The sequence below is a fragment of the Nicotiana tabacum genome, chromosome 24, assembly GCF_000715075.1.
Source record: "Nicotiana tabacum cultivar K326 chromosome 24, ASM71507v2, whole genome shotgun sequence".
Lineage (NCBI taxonomy): Eukaryota > Viridiplantae > Streptophyta > Magnoliopsida > Solanales > Solanaceae > Nicotiana > Nicotiana tabacum.
The window spans coordinates 70,748,411-70,770,417 of NC_134103.1; the positions used below are offsets into that span (position 1 = coordinate 70,748,411).

A 22,007-nucleotide genomic window follows, 5' to 3' on the forward strand; every position below is an offset into this window, starting at 1 on the left:
TGGTGAACACAATACTGCTGCCTCGAGCTGAGAGAAGATCTATCACCTCCCGTGCAGACATGTTCCTCATGGAAGCACTGGACAACTTCACTACCATCAATCCGCCTGGGATTATGATAGAGCACATGAACAAAGTGACAGATTTTAAGCACTTCAAGGTTCCTCTGGGACAAGCTAAAGTGGGCACAAAGAAGTAAACTTTCTCCAAAGCTACTCCTGAAGAATGTGAGTGTATCAAGAAAATTTGAGGGGTTGGAAGAACTTCTACCATATTTCAGCTGATCAATACTTAGAACAGTGCTACCTCGGATATAAGGTAATTGAAAGCAAGGAATGCTATCCTTGAGACTCAGTTAAGTCAGCTGCAGGAGGCACCTGGTTCCAGTAATTCTCAAGGAGAAAAGGTTACTCGTATAACAAAAGAGAATGCAGAGCTCAGGAAACAAGTGGAGGACCTAAAAGAGATACTGCTCAACGAGCAAATGTCAGCAAATGCTCGAATGGATTTAGTCCTCCAAGCCCTTTCTAAGCCATCTCCTTCCAGTGCTCCCTAAACAACGTCCCTTCAGTGTCCAGTCTTTAGTGATCAGTCTATTCCCTCAGTGTCAGTTTTTATGATGATGTTTGTGGTGTTTTTTCCGTTTGTTCAAAACTGTGGATGGTGGTAGTAACATTGACTATGATCCTGTTGAAAAATCCAAATTAATGCTATTGCAAGCTTTTCCCTTTTTGCTAACTATGCTTTGTCTTTATGCTCTAGTTTTAGTCATGTTGTGTGCACACAAGTGGCATGAGTTAACTCAAGCTAGACTTCTTTCTGTTATAAGCCTGTTACTAATCTTTTTATGATGCCAAATGGGGGAAAAGTAATTCAGGGGGGACATGATGGGAAACAGATTCAAGGGGAATTTTCAGGAAATGCTGGTTCTTAGGGGGAACTTGAATTATAAGTTTGTCATCATCAATAAGGGGGAAATTGATAGGCTATATGTATATCCCTATTATATTTTGATGATCTAACAAACTTACTGTCAAGAACCAGATAAGGAACCTGTTACACATTCTAAAGACCTTAAGATCAAAAGGAGCAACTCTTCAGAGTCAAAGGAACAATAGAGGAAACAGGTAGCTACCATTTCCCGAGGAAACTGCACAAGTCAACTGCCCCAACTGTAAAGTTGCTGCCTGCACACGCTACAGTGCAGAAATAGTGTAGTAGTCAACTTTATAGGGAGTGTCTTTTACCTACCTTGCTTACATCATCCTAGTGATATCACAAATGCATTATTAACATCAAGCAAGGTAAAACAAATCACTTGTTCACTTAGATAATTCATTCAAGCACTCTTACGGTCATTGATCATCGAGCAATCAATTCTCAAGTGTATCAAGAATAAATAACAACACTACTACAGACCAGTTCCCCACAACAAGTCATTGTATGTTCTTAATTGAGTTGTAACTTTGTAATAGTTCTTAAATTGTAATTTCTACTTAGCTTGTTTAGAAGTATTCTGTAAGAAACTCTTTGTAAATCTTAAACCTCTGTGTTTGAGTCTTGGCTAGAGTTAGTCGAGTTATAAAGTCTTTGTAATAGAGTTATTACAAAGTGGCTTATAATAGAGTATTACAAGATAGTGAGGGATTAAGAGGTTAATTCTTAGGTTACATAGGTTGTAATCTAAAAGTTGCTCAGTAATGAAGTTGAAATCTTACAAGGGCAGGTCGTGATTTTTAATCCCGTTGAGCTGGAAATTTTTCACTTAAAATTTCTCTTATCATTTACTTTCTGTTGTGTGCGTGTATTCCAGTGGAACCGATAGAGAACCTAGTTTTCTATAGAGTTTGGTGAACCCTTATATTATATCAGAATAAAGCTTAATACATATGGACACACCTAAAGTTGCCATGATTGATCATACCTGCTTTATCCAAAAAAGCTAATCACACATTTAAAAACAATTGAGTAGAAATTTATAACTAAATTAAAAGAGCAAAAGAACTTGAAAAGAAAGAAAAGCAAATAAGAAATCTACAATCAGAAGCGTCTGAACAAGAGCAAGTGACGAAGGATGACACGTTATTCCTTTGTAGTTTACAAATTGATCATTTTCCCTTTCACTCAGTAGAAAAGGAAGAGAAACAATAAAAGTAAAGGCTAATAATTAAAAAATTCCTTTGGCTTTTAAGGTTTTTTAACTTTTTAGAATTTAATAATAAGTTGGCTTTTACTTCCTCCGTTTCAGTTTATATGAACCTATTTTCTTTTTGGTCCGTTCCAGAAAGAATGATCCCCTTCAAAATTTGGAAACAATTTAGCTTAAACTTTCAATTCTACCTTTAATGAGAAGGTTTTATAACCACACAAATACTCTGGCCCCTTTTTGACTTGTTTAGGACCACAAATTCCAAAAATCTTCATATTTTACTTAAACTCCGTGTCCAGTCAAACATGTTTACATAAATTGAAACAGAGGAAGTATGTTTTTTTGGTATTAAATTAAGGACTTATTTAGCAATTTTTATTTTAATTTGGAGAGAATTTTGGGCTTACGTCCAAAAAGAAAACCTTGTCTAATGCCGAAGTGTACGCCAAGAATACTGGCGCTTAGGCATCACGATCGCCCTGGTACATTTTCATTAAGCTTGCCGTAGGGTTAGTCCCGATACTCGCCCCAAAACGCCTTTTCAGATTGATAGCAAGCTTAAATTATGGGTAAAGTAAAAATTAATGCTCAGAAATCCAAAGGATCAAAATACAACAAATTTATTTCTTAACAAATTCAACAAGAAAAACATGACAATTTATCAAACCCGTGTTAACTCAACAATCATGTGGTTCAATATTGCTTTCCAGGATGATCCACCTTGTTTGACCGCATCAATTTCTTTCACTTTGTTCCTAATTACCTCTTTACCTTTCTCTCCTTCCGTCAACTCCCTTGCCGACTTTTCCAAACCTTCCCAATTCACGAACCCTCTCACTGACTCATCACATGTCTCAACTCTTATCCCAATCTTGATTTCCTCCGCCACCAGTCTAGCATTTAGATGTTGTTTCGCCTGTTGCGGAAGCCGAATATATATACAGTGATTAAATCATAACTACTATATTAAAAGGTATCTAATAAATAGTAAGTGAGACAATAATAAAAAGAACATCAGAAGTTTACGAGGTTCGGCAAAATTTTATTTTTGCCTAGTTCTCGGACACAATCAACTCAAACTTTATTTCACTCCAAAAATACAAGTGAAATACTACAAGAGAGAAAGAAGATTCACATGACTTAGGAGATAAGAAGACAAGTGAGAGATATTTACAAATGAACAAAACCCTTGCTATTTATAGAAATGAAATTACCTTAATAATGCCATACATGACATCAGATTAAGTGTGATCATGCAATGTAAATACATGAAAAAATATATCTATCAATTTCTTCCTAAAAGGAGGCTTTAAATGTTCACACTAGTTCACATTAATCTTGTCAAATTCAACAAATCTCCACCTTGGCAAGATTTCACGCTTTCAATTTTCTCTCACTAATAAATTTTGATTGTCTTCAACTTCAATCTTCAAAGTTCAACAATGTTGATCAAGTTCAAACAATGTTGAAACTTGATCGCAGTCACTACTTTTATTAGCATATCCACAGGGTTGTATGTAGTCCGAATTTTCTGCACCGTGACTCCACCTGCTTCTATATAATCTCGTATAAAGTGATATCGAACATCAATATGCTTCGTCCTTGCATGATAAACTTGGTTCTTTGTTAATTGGATAGCACTTTGACTATCACAAAATAGTGTGATGCTTTCTTGACCAATACCAAGCTCTCTAAGCAACCCTTGAAGCCAAATTGGCTCCTTTACAGCCTATGTAATTGCCATGTACTCTGCCTCAGTAGTAAACAAAGCAACCGTTGACTGCAAAGTAGACTTCCAACTAACTGGTGCATTTACAAAAGTGAAAACATAACCAGTAGTTGATCACACTTGTCCAAATCACCTGCATAATCTGAGTCACAATATCCAACTAGATACTGACTATCTTCTTGCTCAAAAATCAATCCAGCATCTACAGTATTACGAATATACCGTAGAATTCATTTTACAGCTTACTAATGCTCCTTTCCTGGTTCATGCATATACTTGCTTACAACTCCGATATCATGTGAAATATCAGGTCTTGTGCAAACCATTACATACATCAAGCTACCAACGACATTCGCATATAATACTCTTGACATATACTCTCGTTCAGCTTCATTCTTTAGCGACATAGCATCACTAAACTTAAAGTGAGGAGCAAGCGGAGTGCTAACCGACTTCGTGTTGTCATTCATGAAAAATCGATCGATTACTCTCTTCAAGTATTCTCTTTGAGATAGATAGAGTTTCTTTGAATGTCTATCTCTTTTTATCTCCATGCCAAGAATTTTCTTTGCCTCACCCAAATCCTTCATCTCAAACTCCTTTCTCAGTTGAATCTTCAACTTCTTAATTTCCTCTTGATTTTTGGAAGCTATCAACATATCATCAATGTATAGGAGAAGATATATGAAGGATCCATCTTCAAGCTTGCGCAAATACACACTATGATCGTATTTGCTTCTTCTGTACTGCTGCCGCAACATAAACTTTTCAAATCGTTTGTAATATTGTCTAGAAGATTGTTTCAATCCGTACAGTAATTTTTCAAGTTTGCACATCATATTTTCCTTTCCAACAACTTTGAATCCTTCTGGCTGAGTCATATAGATTTCCTCTTCCAAGTCTCCATGTAAAAATACAGTTTTTACATCTAACTGAACTAGTTTCAAATTCAACTATGCTACCAAAGACAACAAAACTCTAATGGAGGAGTGTTTCACGACTAGAGAAAATACCTCATTGTAATCAATTCTCTCCTTTTGAGCGTACCCTTTGGCCACCAATATTGCTTTGTAGCGAACATCTTCTTGGTTAGGAAATCCTTATTTCTTTGCAGATACCCATTTTCACCCAATTGCTTTCTTGCCCTTCGGGAGATTGGCCAATTTTCATGTACGATTCTGATGAAGGGACTGCATTTCTTCATTCATGGCAATCCTCCACTTATCTTCTTCTAAACTTTGGACTGTATCTTTATAAGTGGTAGGAATACCATCAGCTACAATTGAGGCTGCACAATCCACCGTCTCTATGAGACGAACATGTTTCTTTATTGTTCTTTTTGGCTTGCTGATTTCTATTTGATTTTAGTTGTTGTTGAGGTTCCTGAATTTGAATATCTCTCTCTGCTGACTCTTCTTCGAGGGAAAAATTTTCTATTGTTTCCTCGTTTTCTCCCTGTGTTGGAAAAATTAATTTTTCCTCAAACTCCACCTGCTTTGAAACACCATCAGTTTGTTTGACATCTTCAACTGCCACCTTATCTGTTATGGAAGATTCATCAAAGGTAACATCTCTGCTGAATATAATTTTCTAGTTTCTGGATACCATAATCGGTATCTTTTGACTCCAAAATAATTCCCATAAATATAGCTTTCCTTGCTCTCGCATCTAATTTTGACTCTTTCACATGACAATATGCAATTGAGTCAAACACATGCAAAAAATTATAATCTTCAATAGGATTTCCATACCATTTTTCAAATGGTGTCTTGCCACCAATAACGGCAGATGGTTGACGATTAATGAGGTGACATTCATATGTTATTGCCTCAGCCCAAAATTCTTTGCCCAAGCCAGCATTGGACAACATACACCGAACCTTCTCCAGCAAAGTTCGGTTCATACGTTCTGCCAATCCATTCTGTTGTGGTATATTTATGATGGTGAAATGTCTCTAAATGCCATCATCTTCACAAATCTTATTGTAAAGATAATGTTTGTATTCTCCATCATTATCTGTGCGAAGATACTTTATTTTTTGTCCTGTTTGAGTCTCTATCATCGCCTTCCATTGGAGAAAAATTCCAGAAAAGCCATCCCATTCAAGAAGCCCCTACTTATACCCCTGCTCCCTTCTATCCTTGATGGATAAATTGAAGAATTTACAAATCAAAATAGAATTCCGAACCGCTATAGAAGCGAACGAATTGATCGCGATCTATAGTCTTTGTTTGTTCGACTGACCGATTCGAATCGATTGGGCTCTCCCAGCATCTCATCTTTGGTTTTCATAGTATACACCCACACTCTCTGGAAAAATTTTCAATAAAGGTTACAAAATAGTATTTCCCACTTAATAAAGGTGTTTTGGAAGCACCCCAAACATCAGAGTGAACATAATCCAAAATACCTTTAGTATTATGGATAGATGTTCCAAATTTGACCCTTGTCTGTTTCCCCTTGACATAATGCTCACAAAAATCCAAATTGCAAGTCTTTACTCCTTTTAACAATCTTTGATCTGATAAAATTTTTAAGAATTTTCCTCTAGCATGTCCCAAGCGCATGTGCCATAGCTTGGTCGCTTCTGCCTCCTTGTCATCACTGAATGTCACTGTTGCTGTCTTAATAACTGTACTACCGTGATAGTGGTACATGTGATTATTTCTCTGAATTCCCTTCATTACCACTAGTGCACCAGAGTATATTCTCATTATCCCATTTTTTGCAACAACTTTGAACCCCTTTGACTCTAGGGCTCCTACAGAAATAAAATTTTTCTTCAATTCTGGTACGTATCGAACATTTGTTAATATTCTGATCAATCCATCATGGTTTCTTAATCGGATTGAACTAATACCATATGCGGTAAGAGGATTGTTATTTGCGGTGTGAATAACTCCACATTCTCCTTTTTAAAAATCAACGAACCAGTCTCGGTTGGGACACATATGATAGCTACAAGCTGAATCCACCAACCATATATCACATGGTTTGAATGGCTCAGTTGTAACTAGTGAGAAATCAGAGTCGTCACAATCAGCTACATTTGAATCGATGACAACCTTCTCCTTATTAGGTTTGGCCTTATTTTTCAACTTTGGACAGTCTTTCTTCCAGTGCCCCTTTTCTCGGCAAAAGGCGCATTCATCTTTGCTGGGTCTGGATCTTGACTTCGATCTTCCTTTCTTCGTTCTCATCCGATTTTGAGAACGACCTCTCACGACCAGTGCTTCTCCTTCTCCACTCTTTTGCTTTTCTCTCTTTCTTTGTTCATAGTTGTACAAGACAGAACAAACTTCTTTGAGAGATACTTCATCATTTCCATGAAGTAGAGTAGTTTCGAGGTGCTCGTACTCATCGGAAAGTGAACTTAATAACATTATGGCCATATCTCCATCACTAAAAGTCATGTCCATATTCTGCAAATATGTCGCCAACTTATTAAAGCTGGTGATATGATTATTCATTGTAGTACCAGGAACATATGTGAAGCGTAACAATATTTTTTTCATGTAAAGTTTATTTTGACTGTTTTTCATCAAGAATTTATCCTCCAATGCATTCCATAATTTACTTGCAGAAGTTTCTTTTGTGTATGAATACTTCTGTTCTCTTGCGAGGTAAGATCGAATGGTACTACAAGTAACGCGGTTGATAATCTTCCAATCTTCTTCTCCGATATTGTTTGGTTTTTTTTCGTCCATGGAAATATCTACCCCTTTTTGAAAAAGGACATCAAGAACCTCAGCTTGTCACATCCCAAAATATCCTGACCCATCAAAAATTTCAACTGTAAATTTTACATTTGACATAATTCTTGTCATAAGCGAAGTTGCCAACGACGTATTACTGACACTCGATGTGGACTCTTTATTTTTTTTATCTCCTATTTTTGCTACAGATACTAGTTATTTGCTAACACTACAGAACACCAAAGTAATTCTTTTCTAATGTGGAAATTCAGACTATGCAGCAACCACAAAGCATACTCAGATAGAACCTTGAATCTGATACCAATTGTTGCGAAAGCCCAATATATAGAGAGTAATTAAATAATAACTACTATATTTAAAGGTATAAATAGTAAGTGAGACAATAATAAAAAGAACACCAGAAGTTTACGAGGTTCGGCAAAATTTTGTTTTTGCCTAGTCCTCGGACACAATCAACTCAAACTTTATTTCACTCCAAAAATACAAGTAAAATACTACAAGATAGAAAGAAGATTCAAATGCCTTAGGAGATAAGAAGGCAAGTGAGAGATATTTATAAATGAACAAAACCCTTGCTATTTATAGAAGGGAAATGACCTTAATAATGTCATGCATGATATCACATTAAGTGTAATCATGCAATGTAAATGCATGAAAAAATGCATCTACCAATTTTTTCCAAAAAGGAGGTTTCAAATATTCACACTAGTTCGCATTAATCTTGTCAAATTAAACACCGCCATCATAGGCCATGCCAGAATTGGAACCTTTGCGCATATGCTCTCTATTATCGAGTTCCGACCACAATGACTTAAAAACCCTTGAACGCTCTCGTGACTCAGGATTTCTCTTTGACCAGCCCACTCTGTCACCACCAGTCCCCTATTCTTCACTCTATCTTCAAACTCAAACGCTACGCCATTGTTAACTTCATCAGCTATAGTATTTCTCCTAACAACCCACAAGAAATTGACTTGGGATTTCTCCAACCCAATTTAAATTTCCTTGAATTGTTCAGGTGATATCTCTGCTTGGATCCCGAATGCCACGTACAAAACTGGTTTCCCCTATTGTAGCATTCCGTCAAGCCATTTCATGATGTGCAAAGCTGGTTTCTCTAAGAATTTCATTAATTGTGCCTTTTGTTGCTCATAAGATGGTCCAATGCACCATGCTCTAGGACTACATTTGGTTTTAAAGTAGTCTACATAAATCGATTCGAGCTCATAGAAGTTGTTAAAAAACATACTATAACTTTTAGAGGTGGCTATGACCGACTCCATAACAAACTGGAAAAGGGGGCCCTTTTGTTCACGCTCTCTCAAGGGTGAATCAAAATCGTTTCTAGTGATCAGTTTAATCCAGGGGAAGTCGGGGACTGTAAAAGGCTCGTCGTCGGACAGTTGTGTCCGAACAAGTGCACTGGACGAACGTCCCATGCACGTGGAAAATGGGCTCATTGTATGATATATATATATAGGATATCGAGTCTTGGGATACCAATTTTGTTTGCAGACTCTAAAGTCCACCTGAGAAATTAAAGCTATCAGTGATCATGAAAGTAATTGGAGGATTAAGAGACGCTAACGCCTTTTCAAAATGTGGTTTCATGGACTTAGTGGCACTCGCAAAGGGAGGAAAGATGGAAGCTCGCAAAGGGAGGAAAGATGGAAGTTTATCAGTACTTTCGATGATATTAATATTTGTATCAGAAAGGGAGCTGGAGATGAAAGGATGATTTGCCAGAGTGGTGAACATGGAAATTGAGAAGAAGGCGAGCAAGGTCAAAGAATGGAATGGTATGGCCTTTGGACATGAAAGGGAACATAACAACATCAGTTGCAGTAGTAGTAGCATGATCAGAAGAAGCCATTTCTCTGCCGCCTGTTATCTTAATTAGCTCCTTGGTGTTTCATTCCTAAAACAAAGGAGAGGTTTACTTTTATTACTAGTGTACTTTCCCGAAAAAATATTAAATATGATTTCTTTTTTAATTTTATTCAAAATAATATTTACTACTATCCTTTTTTCGATTCTTATAATATCCAACAAAAAACATTTTGAGAAAAGGTATGTGAAAGACATCTCAGATTAAATGAAACGACTATTTAAATTAGTATATGAACTTGATTAAGGAAAATAAAAAGAAAGCTAATGTATCCTCTATTTCATTTATTTTTTCCCGACTTCTCTTCACCTTGCTTCATCACAGTCTATTGATCTCACACATCACCAAATATTGTATTAAACATGTATCTGGCTTCTTCTACTAAACCAGCCCAATGCAAGTCCTTTCTTTGGTGCTCAACCTATTTCAGGGGATTCTCTTTTGTTAACTTAATTTTTGATTGAGAGTAAAAATAATAATTTGAATAAGATTTAGGAGTCTAAAGTTCTAACATAATACTTATGTTTGTGGGATAGCCTATCAATGATAATTATTTTATAAAACATATCCAGATGAACTTTACAACTTCACTTCTTTAGGTCAAGTGTCTAATTTAATATTAATGCTCCAAGTATATTAATTTATGCTCTAGAATAAAAGTTTCTTTTTGTATTACATTTAAGTAATGACCCGACCGGTCGTTTTGAGTATTATAACCCAATTTTCCTATGTACTGATCAATTTATGCTTTACAGTTATTTTATGACTTACCCGGTTAGTTAGTTCGGGTCCGAAAAAAATTCGGAGTGAAATGAGACACTTAGTCTCATAAGTAAAAATTTTAAGTTAGAAAAGTAACAGGATGTCGACTTATGTGTAAACAATCTCAGATTTGAATTTTGATAATTGCAATAGCTCCGTATGGTGATTTTGGACTTAGGAGCGTGTCCGGAAAATTATTTGGAGGTCCGTAGTGGAATTAGGTTTGAAATACCGAAAGTTAAATTTTTGGGAAGTTTGACCGGGGGGTTGACTTTTTGATATCGGGGTCGGAATCCGATACTGAAAATTTAAATACCTCCGTTTATATCATTTATGACTTGTGTACAAAATTTGAGGTCAATCGGACTTGATTTGATAGGTTCCGGCGTCGTTTGTGGAAACTTGAGATTTCAAAGTTCATTAGGCTTGAATTGGGGTATTATTCGTGGTTTTAGCATTGTTTGAGGTGGTTTTTGGGTTCGACTAAGTTCGTATGATGTTTTAGGACTTGATGGTTTATTTGATTGAGGTCCAGGGGGACTCGGGTGAGTTCCGGGGGGGTTAACGAATCATTTTTCCCCTTGGTGAGATTGCTGATATCTGCTGTTGCACTCTTCTGGTTTCCTCTTTCGCGTTCCCAAGTGGGCCCTCACGTTCACGAAGAGTGTTTTCGGAGTGGTGACATTCTGTTCTTCGCGTTCGCGAAGGGGAGGACGTGAACTCGAAGGTATGGTCTGTGTGTGCATCGCGAACGTAGGAGTGGTATCGCGTTCGCGAAGAGGAGTGAGGCAATTGGGGACCCCAGGTCCTTGTTCTACGCGTTCACGAAGGTCTGAGCTGGAAAAGCTACGCGTTCGCGAAGCCATGGTCTCATTCGCGTAGGGTAATATTGGTAAAGCTTCGCATTCGCGAAGGCATGATTGCGTTCGCAAAGGCTTAAATTCTGGGCAGTCGAGTTGTGTTTTGCGAACGCGAGGGACCAGTCGCGTTTGCGAAGAAGAGAGGTCTGGACAGAAAGTTTAACTATTTGGAGCTCGGATTGAGGTAATTTTTGGGAGATTTTCAGAGGAAACAACATGGTAAGTGTTCTTAACTCAATATTAGTTAAATTACCCGAATTCATAATTATTTTTATCATTTAATTGGTGAATTAAGTTGTAAACGTTTAAAAACCCTCTTGGATAACTTTGAGGATTGAGGGCCGAATTGTTATCGGAATTTAATAATTTTGGTATGGTTAGACTCGTGGTTGAATGGACTTTCATATTTTATAACTTTTGTTGAGTTCTGAGACGTGGGCCCCATGAGCGATTTTTGGAGTTAAAATTCGGATTTTTATGGAAAAATTGTATTTTCATATGAAATTAATTCCAATAAATTCTATTAACTGAAACGAATTATTTGTGGCTAGATTCGAAGTATTCGGAGGTCGATTTGCGAGGCAAAGGCATATCAGAGTAAAGAGTTTCACGCTCTGAGGCAAGTAGTAGTTTTAAATCTGGTCCTGAGGGTATGAAACCCCTGAATTTTGTGTCATGTGATTATTTTGGAGGTGATGCACATGCTAGGTGACGGGCGTGTGGGCGTGCACCGATGGGATTGTGACTTGGTCCGTCTCGTGAAACTATAAAGTTGAACAACTTGTTGTTAACTATATGTTCTCTACGTGTTGAAGAAATTTGACTGTAAATCATGTTAGAAATCATGCTTAGGCTATGTGATAGTACTGTTGGGACCCACAGAGGTTGCATACTTGTTGAATTACTTGCTAATTGTTGTCTTGTACTAAGTCATGATTTTTCTTGTGCATCATACCTCGGTCTTTCTTGATATTTGTTGATTCACTATGTTATCTTTGTTTGGGCTGATCTTTGTGATTTCTGAGAGCCCGAGAGACTAGAGAGGTTGAGGACTGAGTAAGGCCGAGGGCCTATCGGTGAGGTAAGGATATTATGGGATTTGGTATTGTATTTAAATATTGTATTTTCAAACTTAAAAGAAATTGTGGTTTATTGATATTATCGGCTTGCCTAGTATCGAGATAAGCGCCATCACGACAGGTTGGGAATTTGGATCGTGACAAGTTGGTATTAAAGCCTAGGTTACATAGGTCTCATGAGTCATGAGCAAGTTTAGTATAGTTTTGCGGATCGGTACGGACACGTCTGTACTTATCTTCGAGAGGCTGCAGAACCCTTAGGAAAATTTCACTTTCTTGTAATCTGTCGTGCGAATTTGTTGATTTCGAAAACTAAATTTCTGTTATTCTATTCTCTCACCGATGGTGAGGACATGTACTACCAGATCGGACGGTCAGCCACCAATGCCCCTAGTTAGGGCCGCGAGAGGCCGGGGCCGTGGTAGAGGCTGGGGCCGAGGTAGAGGTCGAGGTGTAGCTCGTACCACAGTTGGACCAGCACCTGTAGTACCACCAGTTGCTCCAGCTCAGGAGCAGATTCCAGATATAGCTGAGCCGACAGGACCAGCTCAGGCACCAGCTGTGCCCATTGAGATTCCAGGCCTTCAGGAGACTTTGGCCCAGATATTGACAGTTTGCACTGGTCTTGCTCAGGTGGTTTCGGCTCAGGCCGCACCTGCCACTTCTCAGGCCGGGAGAGGTACTCATACCCCTGTTGCCAGTACTCCAGACCAGGTAGTACAGGGACTTCAGTTACCGGGGGCACTACCAGCCCAGACGACTGCAATTGCTCAGGCCCCAGTAGTTCCTGTTATGGTAGATGATGAGCAGAGGAGACTTGAGAGATTTGAGAGGCTTCGACCTCCACAATTTAGCGGTGCTAAGACAGAGGATTCTTAGGGTTTTCTGGATAAGTGTCAACGGATGCTTCAGATAGCAGGTATTCTAGAAACCAGTGGGGTCTCGTTCACTATTTTCAGTTTTCTAGGGCAGCCTTCAGATGGTGGGAGGCTTACGAGAGGTGTAGGCCGGTTGGTGCAGCACCCCTTGCCTGGCAGCAGTTCTCCGGTCTATTCCTGGAGAAGTTCGTGACTTAGTCCCGCAGAGAGGAGCTGCGCAGGCAGTTCAAGCAACTTCGTCAGGGTGATATGTCCGTGACACAATATGAGATGAGATTTTCATAATTGGCCTGTCATGCTATCTGGTTGATTCCTAAAGACAGAGAAAGGATCAGGATGTTCATAGATGGTCTCACTTTTCAGCTACGATTACTCATGACTAGAGAGAGAGTGTGTATGGTGCTACTTTCGACAAGGTTGTCGACATTGCTCGTCAGATTGAAATGGTTCGTAGCTAGGAGCGGGTTGAGAAGGAGGCTAAGAGGCCTCGTGGTTCAGGTAATTTCAGCGATGTTCCTTCAGGGGGTCAGTTTTACCGCGGTAGGGGTCGTTCTTACAGACACGTTCAGACGAGTCGTCCAGCTCATCGTGGTGCATCAGCTAGCCACGATTCTTATAGTGCTCACTCATGACAGTCTTCATTCAGTGCACTATCAGTGCAGAGTTCTCATCATGCCTCGATCGCTCAGGCTTCTATAGGTAATTCTTCGGGTTATCAGGAGCAGCAGTTCCGTCAGATGAGGGGTTGTTTCGAGTGTGGAAAATTGGGTCATTTCAAGAGAGATTGTCCTAGGCTGTTGAGTGGGGCTCTACAGTAGAGTTCTCGACCGACGACACCGGCACCGGCACCAATAGTTACACCACCCACCCAGCCAGCTCGGGGTGGGGGTCAGGCAGCTAGGGGTCGCCCAAGAGAGGGAGGCTGGTCAGGCCCGATTTTATGTTTTTCCTGCCAGGCCAGATGCTATTGCTTGAGATGCAGTGATCACATGTATTGTTTCAGTGTGCATAGGGAGGCTTCTATATTATTTGACCCTGGTTCCACTTATTCATATGTATCATCGTATTTTTCTCATTATCTGGATATGCCCTGTGAGTCCTTAGTTTCACATGTTTGTGTATCTACACCGGTGGGTGATGTTATTACTGTGGATCGTGTATATCGATCGTGTGTGGTAACTATTGGGGAACTGGAGATTAGAGTTGATCTCTTATTACTTGGTATGGTTGATTTCGATATAATCCTGGGTATGGATTGGTTATCTCCATGTCATGCTATTCTGGACTGTCACACAAAAACCATGACGTTGACGATGCCGGGGTTGCCAAAGGTTGAATGGAGGGGTTCTCTAGAGTTTATTCCTAGTAGGGTAGTTTCTTATTTGAAGGCCCAACGTATGGTTGGAAAGGAATGTTTGTCATATTTGTCCTTTGTGAGAGATGTTAATGCAGATACTCCTATTATTTATTCAGTACCGGTTGTGCAAGACTTTTCGAATGTATTTCCTACAGACCTGTTGGGTATGCCACCCGATAGGGATATTGATTTCGATATTGACTTAGTGCAGGGCACTCAACCCATTTCTATTCCTCTGTATCGTATGGCACCAGCTAAGTTAAAAGAATTGAAAAGGCAGCTTCAGGAACTCCTTGAAAAGGGGGTTCATTAGGCCTAGTGTGTCACCTTGGGGTGCATCGATTCTGTTTGTGAAAAATAAAGATGGTACGATGCGGACATGCATCGATTATAGGCAGTTGAACAAAGTTACAATCAAGAATAAATATCCCTTGCCGTGTATTGATGACTTATTTGACCAGCTTCAGGGAGCGAGGCTGTTCTCCAAAATGGATTTTGAGATCTGGGTATCAACAGTTGAAAATTCAGGATTCGGATATTCTGAAGACGACATTCAGAACTCGTTATGGCCACTATGAATTTTTTGTGATGTCGTTTGGGCTAACCAATACCCCAGCATCATTTATGAATTTGATGAATAGTGTATTCCAGCCATATCTTGATTTATTTGTCATAGTATTTATTGATGATATTCTGGTGTACTCACGTAGCCAGGAGGAGCATGCACAATACTTGGGTATTGTATTATAGAGGCTGAGAGAGGAGAGACTTTATGCCAAATTCTCTAAGTGTGAGTTCTGGCTTAGTTCGGTGGCATTATTGGGACATTTAGTGTCCAGTAAAGGAATTAAGGTGGATCCGAAGAAAATAGAGGCAGTTCAGAATTAGCCCAGACCATCTTCAGTTACTGAGATTTAGAGTTTTCTCGGCTTGGCGGTTTATTATCGTCGCTTCATGGAGGGATTCTCGTCTATTGCATTGCCTATGACTAAATTGACCCAGAAAGGTGCTCCATTCAAGTGGTCGGATGAGTGTGAAGAGAGCTTTCAGAAACTCAAAACAGCTTTGACTACAGCTCCAGTATTGGTGTTTCCTACAGTTTCAAAGTCTTATACTTTGTATTATGACGCGCCGCATATTGGTCTCGGCGCAGTGCTGATGCAAAACGGTAGGGTGATTGCCTATGTGTCCAAACAATTAAAGGTACATGAGAAGAATTATCCAGTCTACGACCTTGAGTTAGCTGCTATTGTTCATGCCTTGAAAGTTTGGCGGCATTACTTGTACGGTGTCCAGTGTAAGGTATATACCGATCATCGGAGTCTACATAATTTGTTTACACAAAAAGATCTTAATTTATGGCAGCAGAGGTGGTTAGAGTTGCTTAAGGATTATGATATCACCATTCCCTATCATCCCGGAAAGGCCAATGTAGTGGCCGATGCCTTGAGTCGTAAGGCAAAAAGTTTGGGCAGCTTAGCATACTTGCCTATAATAGAGAGGCCTTTAGCCTTGGATGTTCAGGCCTTGGCCAACCAGTTTGTTAGATTGGATGTTTCCGAGCTGAATCGAGTTTTGGCTTGTGTGGTTTCTCGGTCTTCTTTATATGATCGCATCAGAGAGCGCCAGTATGATGACCCACATCTGCTTGTCTTTAAGGACGCAGTTCAGCACAGTGATGCCAAGGAAGTCACTATTGGATATGACGATGTATTACGGATGCAGGGCAGACTATGTGTACCTAATGTAGATGGTTTGCGTGAGTTGATTCTCCAGGAAGCTCACAGTTCGTGGTACTCCATTCATCCAGGTATCGCGAAGATGTATCAGGATTTGAGGCAGCACAATTGGTGGAGGCGAATGAAAAAGATATAGTTGGGTTTGTAGCTCGGTGTTTAAATTGTCAACATGTAAAGTATGAACATCAAAGGCCGGGAGGATTGCTTCAGAGACTTGAGATTCCGGAATGGAAATGGGAACGTATTACCATGGATTTCGTAGTTGGGCTTCCACGAACCTTGACAAAGTTTGATGCTGTTTGGGTGATTGTGGATCGGTTGACCAAATCTGTGCATTTTATTCCAGTTGGCAGTAATTATTCTTCGGAGCGGTAGGCTAGGATTTATATCTGCGAGATTGTTTGCCTACACGATGTGCCCGTGTCCATCATTTCAGATCGGGGCACGCAGTTTACATCACAGTTTTGGAAGAGCAGTGCAGCGAGAATTAGGCACACAGGTTCAGTTGAGCACAACATTTCACCCTCAGGCAGACGAACAGTCCGAGCGCACTATTCAGATATTGGAGGATATGTTACACGTTTGTGTCATTGATTTTGGGGGTTCTTGGGATCCATTTCTGCCACTCGTGGAGTTTGCTTACAGTGACAGCTACCAATCGAGTATTCAGATGGCTCCGTATGAGGCTTTGTATGGGAGACGGTGCTGGTCCCCGGTGGGTTGGTTTGAGCTGGGTGAGGCTAGACTATTGGGTACTGACTTGGTTCAAGATGCTTTAAAGAAGGTCAAAGTGATTCAGGAACGGCTTCGCATGGCACCGTCTAGACAGAAGAGTTATGCTGGCAGGAAGGTCCGTGATGTTGTTTACATGGTTGGGGAGAAGGTTCTTCTCAAGATTTCACCCATGAAGGGCGTGTTGAGGTTCGGGAAGAAGGGCAAGTTGAACCCTCGGTATATTAGGCCTTTTGAGATACTTAATAAAATTGAAGAGGTGCTTATGAACTTGCCTTGCCACCTAGTCTATCAGGTGTTCATCCAGTGTTCCATGTATCCATTCTCCGAAAGTATGTCGGGGATCTGTCTCATATTCTGGATTTCAGTACAGTACAATTGGACGGTAATTTGACTTATGATGTGGAGCCAGTGGCTATTTTAGACCGGCAGGTTTGATAGTTGATGTCAAAGACTATAGCATTAGTAAAGGTGTAGTGGAGAGGCCATCCATTCGGAGAAGCTACTTGTGAGATTGAGTAGGATATGCAAAACAAATATCCACACCTATTTGAGATTCCATGTATAATTCTAAATCCGTTCGAGGATGAACGTTTGTTTAAGAGGGGGAGAATGTAACGACACGACCGGTCGTTTTGAGTACTATAACCCCGTTCCCCCATTTACTGGTCAATTTATGCTTTACAGTTATTTTATGACTTACCGAGTTAGTTGGTTCGGGTCCGGAAAGAATTCGGAGTGAAATGAGACACTTAGTCTCATAATAGAAAATTTTAAGTTAAAAAAGTGACCGGATGTGGAATTATATGTAAACAGCCTCAGATTTGAATTTTTATGATTGCAATAGCTCCGTATGGTGATTTTGGACTTAGGAGCATTTCCGAAAAATTATTTGGAGGTTTGTGGTGGAATTAGGCTTGAAATGCCGAAAGTTAATTTTTTGGGAAGTTTGACCGGGGTGTTGACTTTTTGATATCGGGGTCGGAATCCGATATTGAAAATTGGAATACCTCAGTTATGTCATTTATTACTTGTGTGCATAATTTGAGGTCAATCGGACTTGATTTGATAGGTTTCGGCGTCATTTGTGGAAACTTGAGATTCAAAGTTCATTAGGCTTGAATTGGGGTATGATTCATGGTTTTAGCGTTGTTTGAGGTTATTTGAGGGTTCGACTAAGTTCGTATGATATTTTACGACTTGATGGTATGTTTGGTTGAGGTCCCTGGGGCTCGGGTAAGTTCCGGAGGGTTAACGGATCATTTTTGGCCTTGGTGAGATTGCTGATATCTGCTGCTGCACTCTTCTGGTTTCCTCTTTCGCGTTCGCTAGTGGGCCCTCGCATTCGCGAAGAGTATTTTCGGAGTGGTGAGATTTTGTTCTTTACGTTCGCGAAGGGGAGGACGCGAGTGTGAAGGTGTGGTCTGTGGTGCATCGCGAACGCGAGAGTGGTGTCGCGTTCGCGAAGAGGAGTGAGGCAATTGGGGACCCCATGTCCTTGTTTTACGCGTTCGCGAGGTGGTGGTCGCGTTCGCGAAGGGTAAGATTAGTAAAGCTTCGCGTTCGCGAAGCTATGATAGAGTTCGCGAAGGGTTAAATTTTGGGGAGTCGAGTTGTGCTTCGCGAACGCGAGGGACCTGTCGCGTTCGCGAAGAAGAGAAGTCTGGACAGAAAGTTTAAGTTCAGAAAATGGGACTTCCATTTTTAACGATTTGGAGCTCGGATTGAAGCAATTTTTGGGAGAGTTTCAGAGGAAACAACAGGGTAAGTGTTCTTAACTCAATATTGGTTAAATTATCCGAATCCATCGTTGTTTTTATCATTTAATTGGAGAATTAAGTTGGAAAAGTTTGAAAATCCTCTTGGATGAATTTGTGGATTTGAGGGGCGAATTGTTATCAAAATTTAGTAATTTTGGAATGGTTAGACTCGTGATTGAATGGACGTTCATATTTTGGAACTTTTGTCGAGTTGCGAGACATGGGCCCTACGGGCGATTTTTTGAGTAAAATTCGGATTGTTATGGAAAAATTATATTTTCATATGAAATTAATTCCAATAAATTCTATTGACTAAAACGAATTATTTGTGACTAGATTCGAGGCATTCAGAGGCCGATTTGTGAGGCAAAGGCATAGCAGAGTAAAGAATTTCATGCTCTGAGGTAAGTAACAATTTTAAATCTGGTCCCGAGGGTATGAAATCCTGGAATTTTGTGTCCTGTGATTATTTTGGAGGTAACGCACATGCTAGGTGACGGGCGTGTGGGCGTGCACTGAGAAGATTGTGACTTGGTCTGTCCCGTGAAACTATAAAGTTGAACAACTTGTTGTTAACTATATTTTCTCTATGTGTTAAAAAAATTTGACTGTAAATCATGTTAGAAATCATGCTTAGGCTATGTGATAGTACTGTTGGGACTCACAGAGGTCGCGTACTTGTTGAATTACTTGCTAATTGTTGTCTTGTACTAAGTCATGATTTTTCTTGTGCATCATACCTCGGTCTTTCTTGATATTTGTTGATTCACTATGTTATCTTTGTTTGGGCTAATCTTTGTGATTTCTGAGAGCCAGAGAGACTAGAGAGGTTGAGGACTGAGTAAGGCCGAGGGCCTATCGGTGAGGTAAGGATATTATGGCACGTGAGTTGTCCGTACAGGATATTATAGCACGTGAGTTGTCTGTGCGGATTATGGCGCTTGGGCGGTAGGAGCCCTTCCGGACTCTGTACACCCCCAGTGAGCGCGGGTACCCATTGAGTGTGAGTGCTGAGGGCTGAGAGGCGAGTGGTTGAGTTGTTGTGACGAGTGGAGTAACTGTTGCCCTGAGAGGCTGTATTTGCTTTCATTTGTTGTTGCACTTAAATGCTATTTGTCATTGTTGTGAAATTCTTTGAAAGCTTTTATATCAGAATTATATGAACTTGAAATGTATAAATTGATTTGACTTAAATTGCTGGATTTGAAAGCATGTGTATTCCTTGTTGGAATTACTGAAAATGAACTATAACTGTGTAGCTCGTCATTATCTTTAGTTCCTTAGTTATTATTGTTACTTGCTAAGTTGGTTGTACTCATACTACACCCTGCACTTCGTGTGCAGATCTGTGTATTCCCGGACATAGCGGGTGTTGATTCTTTCGCACAGCTAATTTTTCGGAGATTCCGAGGTATCTGCCGTGTTCACAGTCATGCCTCTCCTTCCCTATCTCCTTATTTACTGTATTTGGTCTTAGACTATTATAGACCGTATTTTTCAGACTTGTATTCATATTAGATGCTCATATACTCAGTGACACCAGGTTTTGGGAAGTGTTCGTATCAGTATTTGTGAGATTTGGTATTGTATTTAAATATTATATTTTCAAACTTAAAAGAAATTGTGATTTATTGATATTATCGGCTTACCTAGTATCGAGATAGGCGCCATCACGACAGGTTAAGATTTTGGGTTGTGACAATTTACTTCCCCTTTTTAGATATTTGAAGAGAATTTCTCTATTTCTTAATGAATTTTAAGCTGCTTTTCTTTTCGTTTTCTTGGAAAAAGACCATTCCTTCGGTAAAGTTGAACTAATATAATCCATATTTAGTTTTCTACTCATAATATGTGATCCCAAATCCTAATTACCAATAATAATTGTTAATCTCTCTTTGTAATGTCTCATAAGGCTAGAGTTTATAAGATTATACTATTGATTTATAGCGATTGACAAATAACATTTACTTTATCTAAAATGCAACTCCTATTGCAAACATTTGAATAGGAGTCACAGACAAAAGTTTATTTTAAAGAAAGTGTAATAGTTACTGTTATTACGTACCTAAGGAAAATTATGTACTGGTATACGCCTAAAATATTACTATACATCAATCTTGTAAATAGGAGTTAAAAAGAGCAACCTTTACCATTCTCAAAAAAGAGCACAAAGTGGGAAACAATCCAAACTCATCTAACATGTTGGAACTACACTTCAGTAAATTTAAGTATTTTCTGGTAAAACTTATCTTAAGGCAACATTTGTACATACTATTATTGATATAGTTCTTAATCTTAGCAAAAACAACAAACAAATATTCTTACACACTCAAGTAAAATACATGAAAGACATCAAAGTATATTGGCTATTTATATATTTCAAAATAGAGAAAATAAGATGTATATATTATTTCAAAAAGAAACATAAGACAATTGGCATTAGAGATTATAATACCTTGACAAACTTACTTTCACTTCAAAAAAACTCATATCCATTAGAAATTAATTAGGAAGTTCCACTTTCATGTCCAAAAATAGAACGAAACAAAGAAGAAGAGAGCAACATCAATTGAAAACCGTAATATATGCTACAAACAACATATTAATGAATCAGTAAAATATAAAAACATGATAAAAAAATAACATCAATCAAATCAGAAAATTTGAAGAGAACAAATAACATTTGAAAACAATTATTATCAGGAAATCAATACATCAACGATTTCTGAAAAACAAAAGTAGGGTAAATAGTGTTACATCCAAAGTAATAATTTTCTAGGCAAAAAAACTTCAAAAAAATAAAAAGAAAAAAAAGATTCCAAAGGGATTGACCTGATGCCAAAGGGAATGACAACAATACTTGAGAGCAGAAGGACTATTTGAAGAGGACTGACTCTTGGGTGCCATATTTATTTTTACTAATTAAAATGAAAGCTCATGGTCTTAAAAATTATAATTATGACAGGTACTAAAGAGGGTGGTAATTATTGAGTAATTGCAAAAATAAGTAACGTACCTTTAGGAGTTGCAATAGAGTAATAATTGTCATATTTTAATAGTAAAAAGTACATTGAAAGGGAAAATTGTTTTTGAACAAAAACAAAAAGTCATAAAAAACCAGAAAAAGATAAATGTGAATGAAAGCCAAAGAGATATGCCACATCAGCTTTTCCATGTATTTACTTTATATATATATATATATATATATATATATATATATATATATAGATACTAAAACAAACAAGAGATCCTCTAAGTCAACTGGAGAGATATACTTTCATTAAATATAATTGGGCTCTATTCCTTGTAACTCCCCATCGATCGATGCGTTGTGATTGCTTAGCATGATCTTTATAAAAA

The 22,007-nt window shown here is 38.8% G+C and overlaps 1 pseudogene; it reads right to left on the reverse strand.

Annotated features, from left to right (window-relative positions):
• Positions 1 to 8,453: 8,453 nt before the first annotated feature.
• LOC107814903 (UDP-glycosyltransferase 90A1-like) lies at positions 8,454 to 9,466 on the reverse strand (annotated as a pseudogene).
• Positions 9,467 to 22,007: the final 12,541 nt, after the last annotated feature.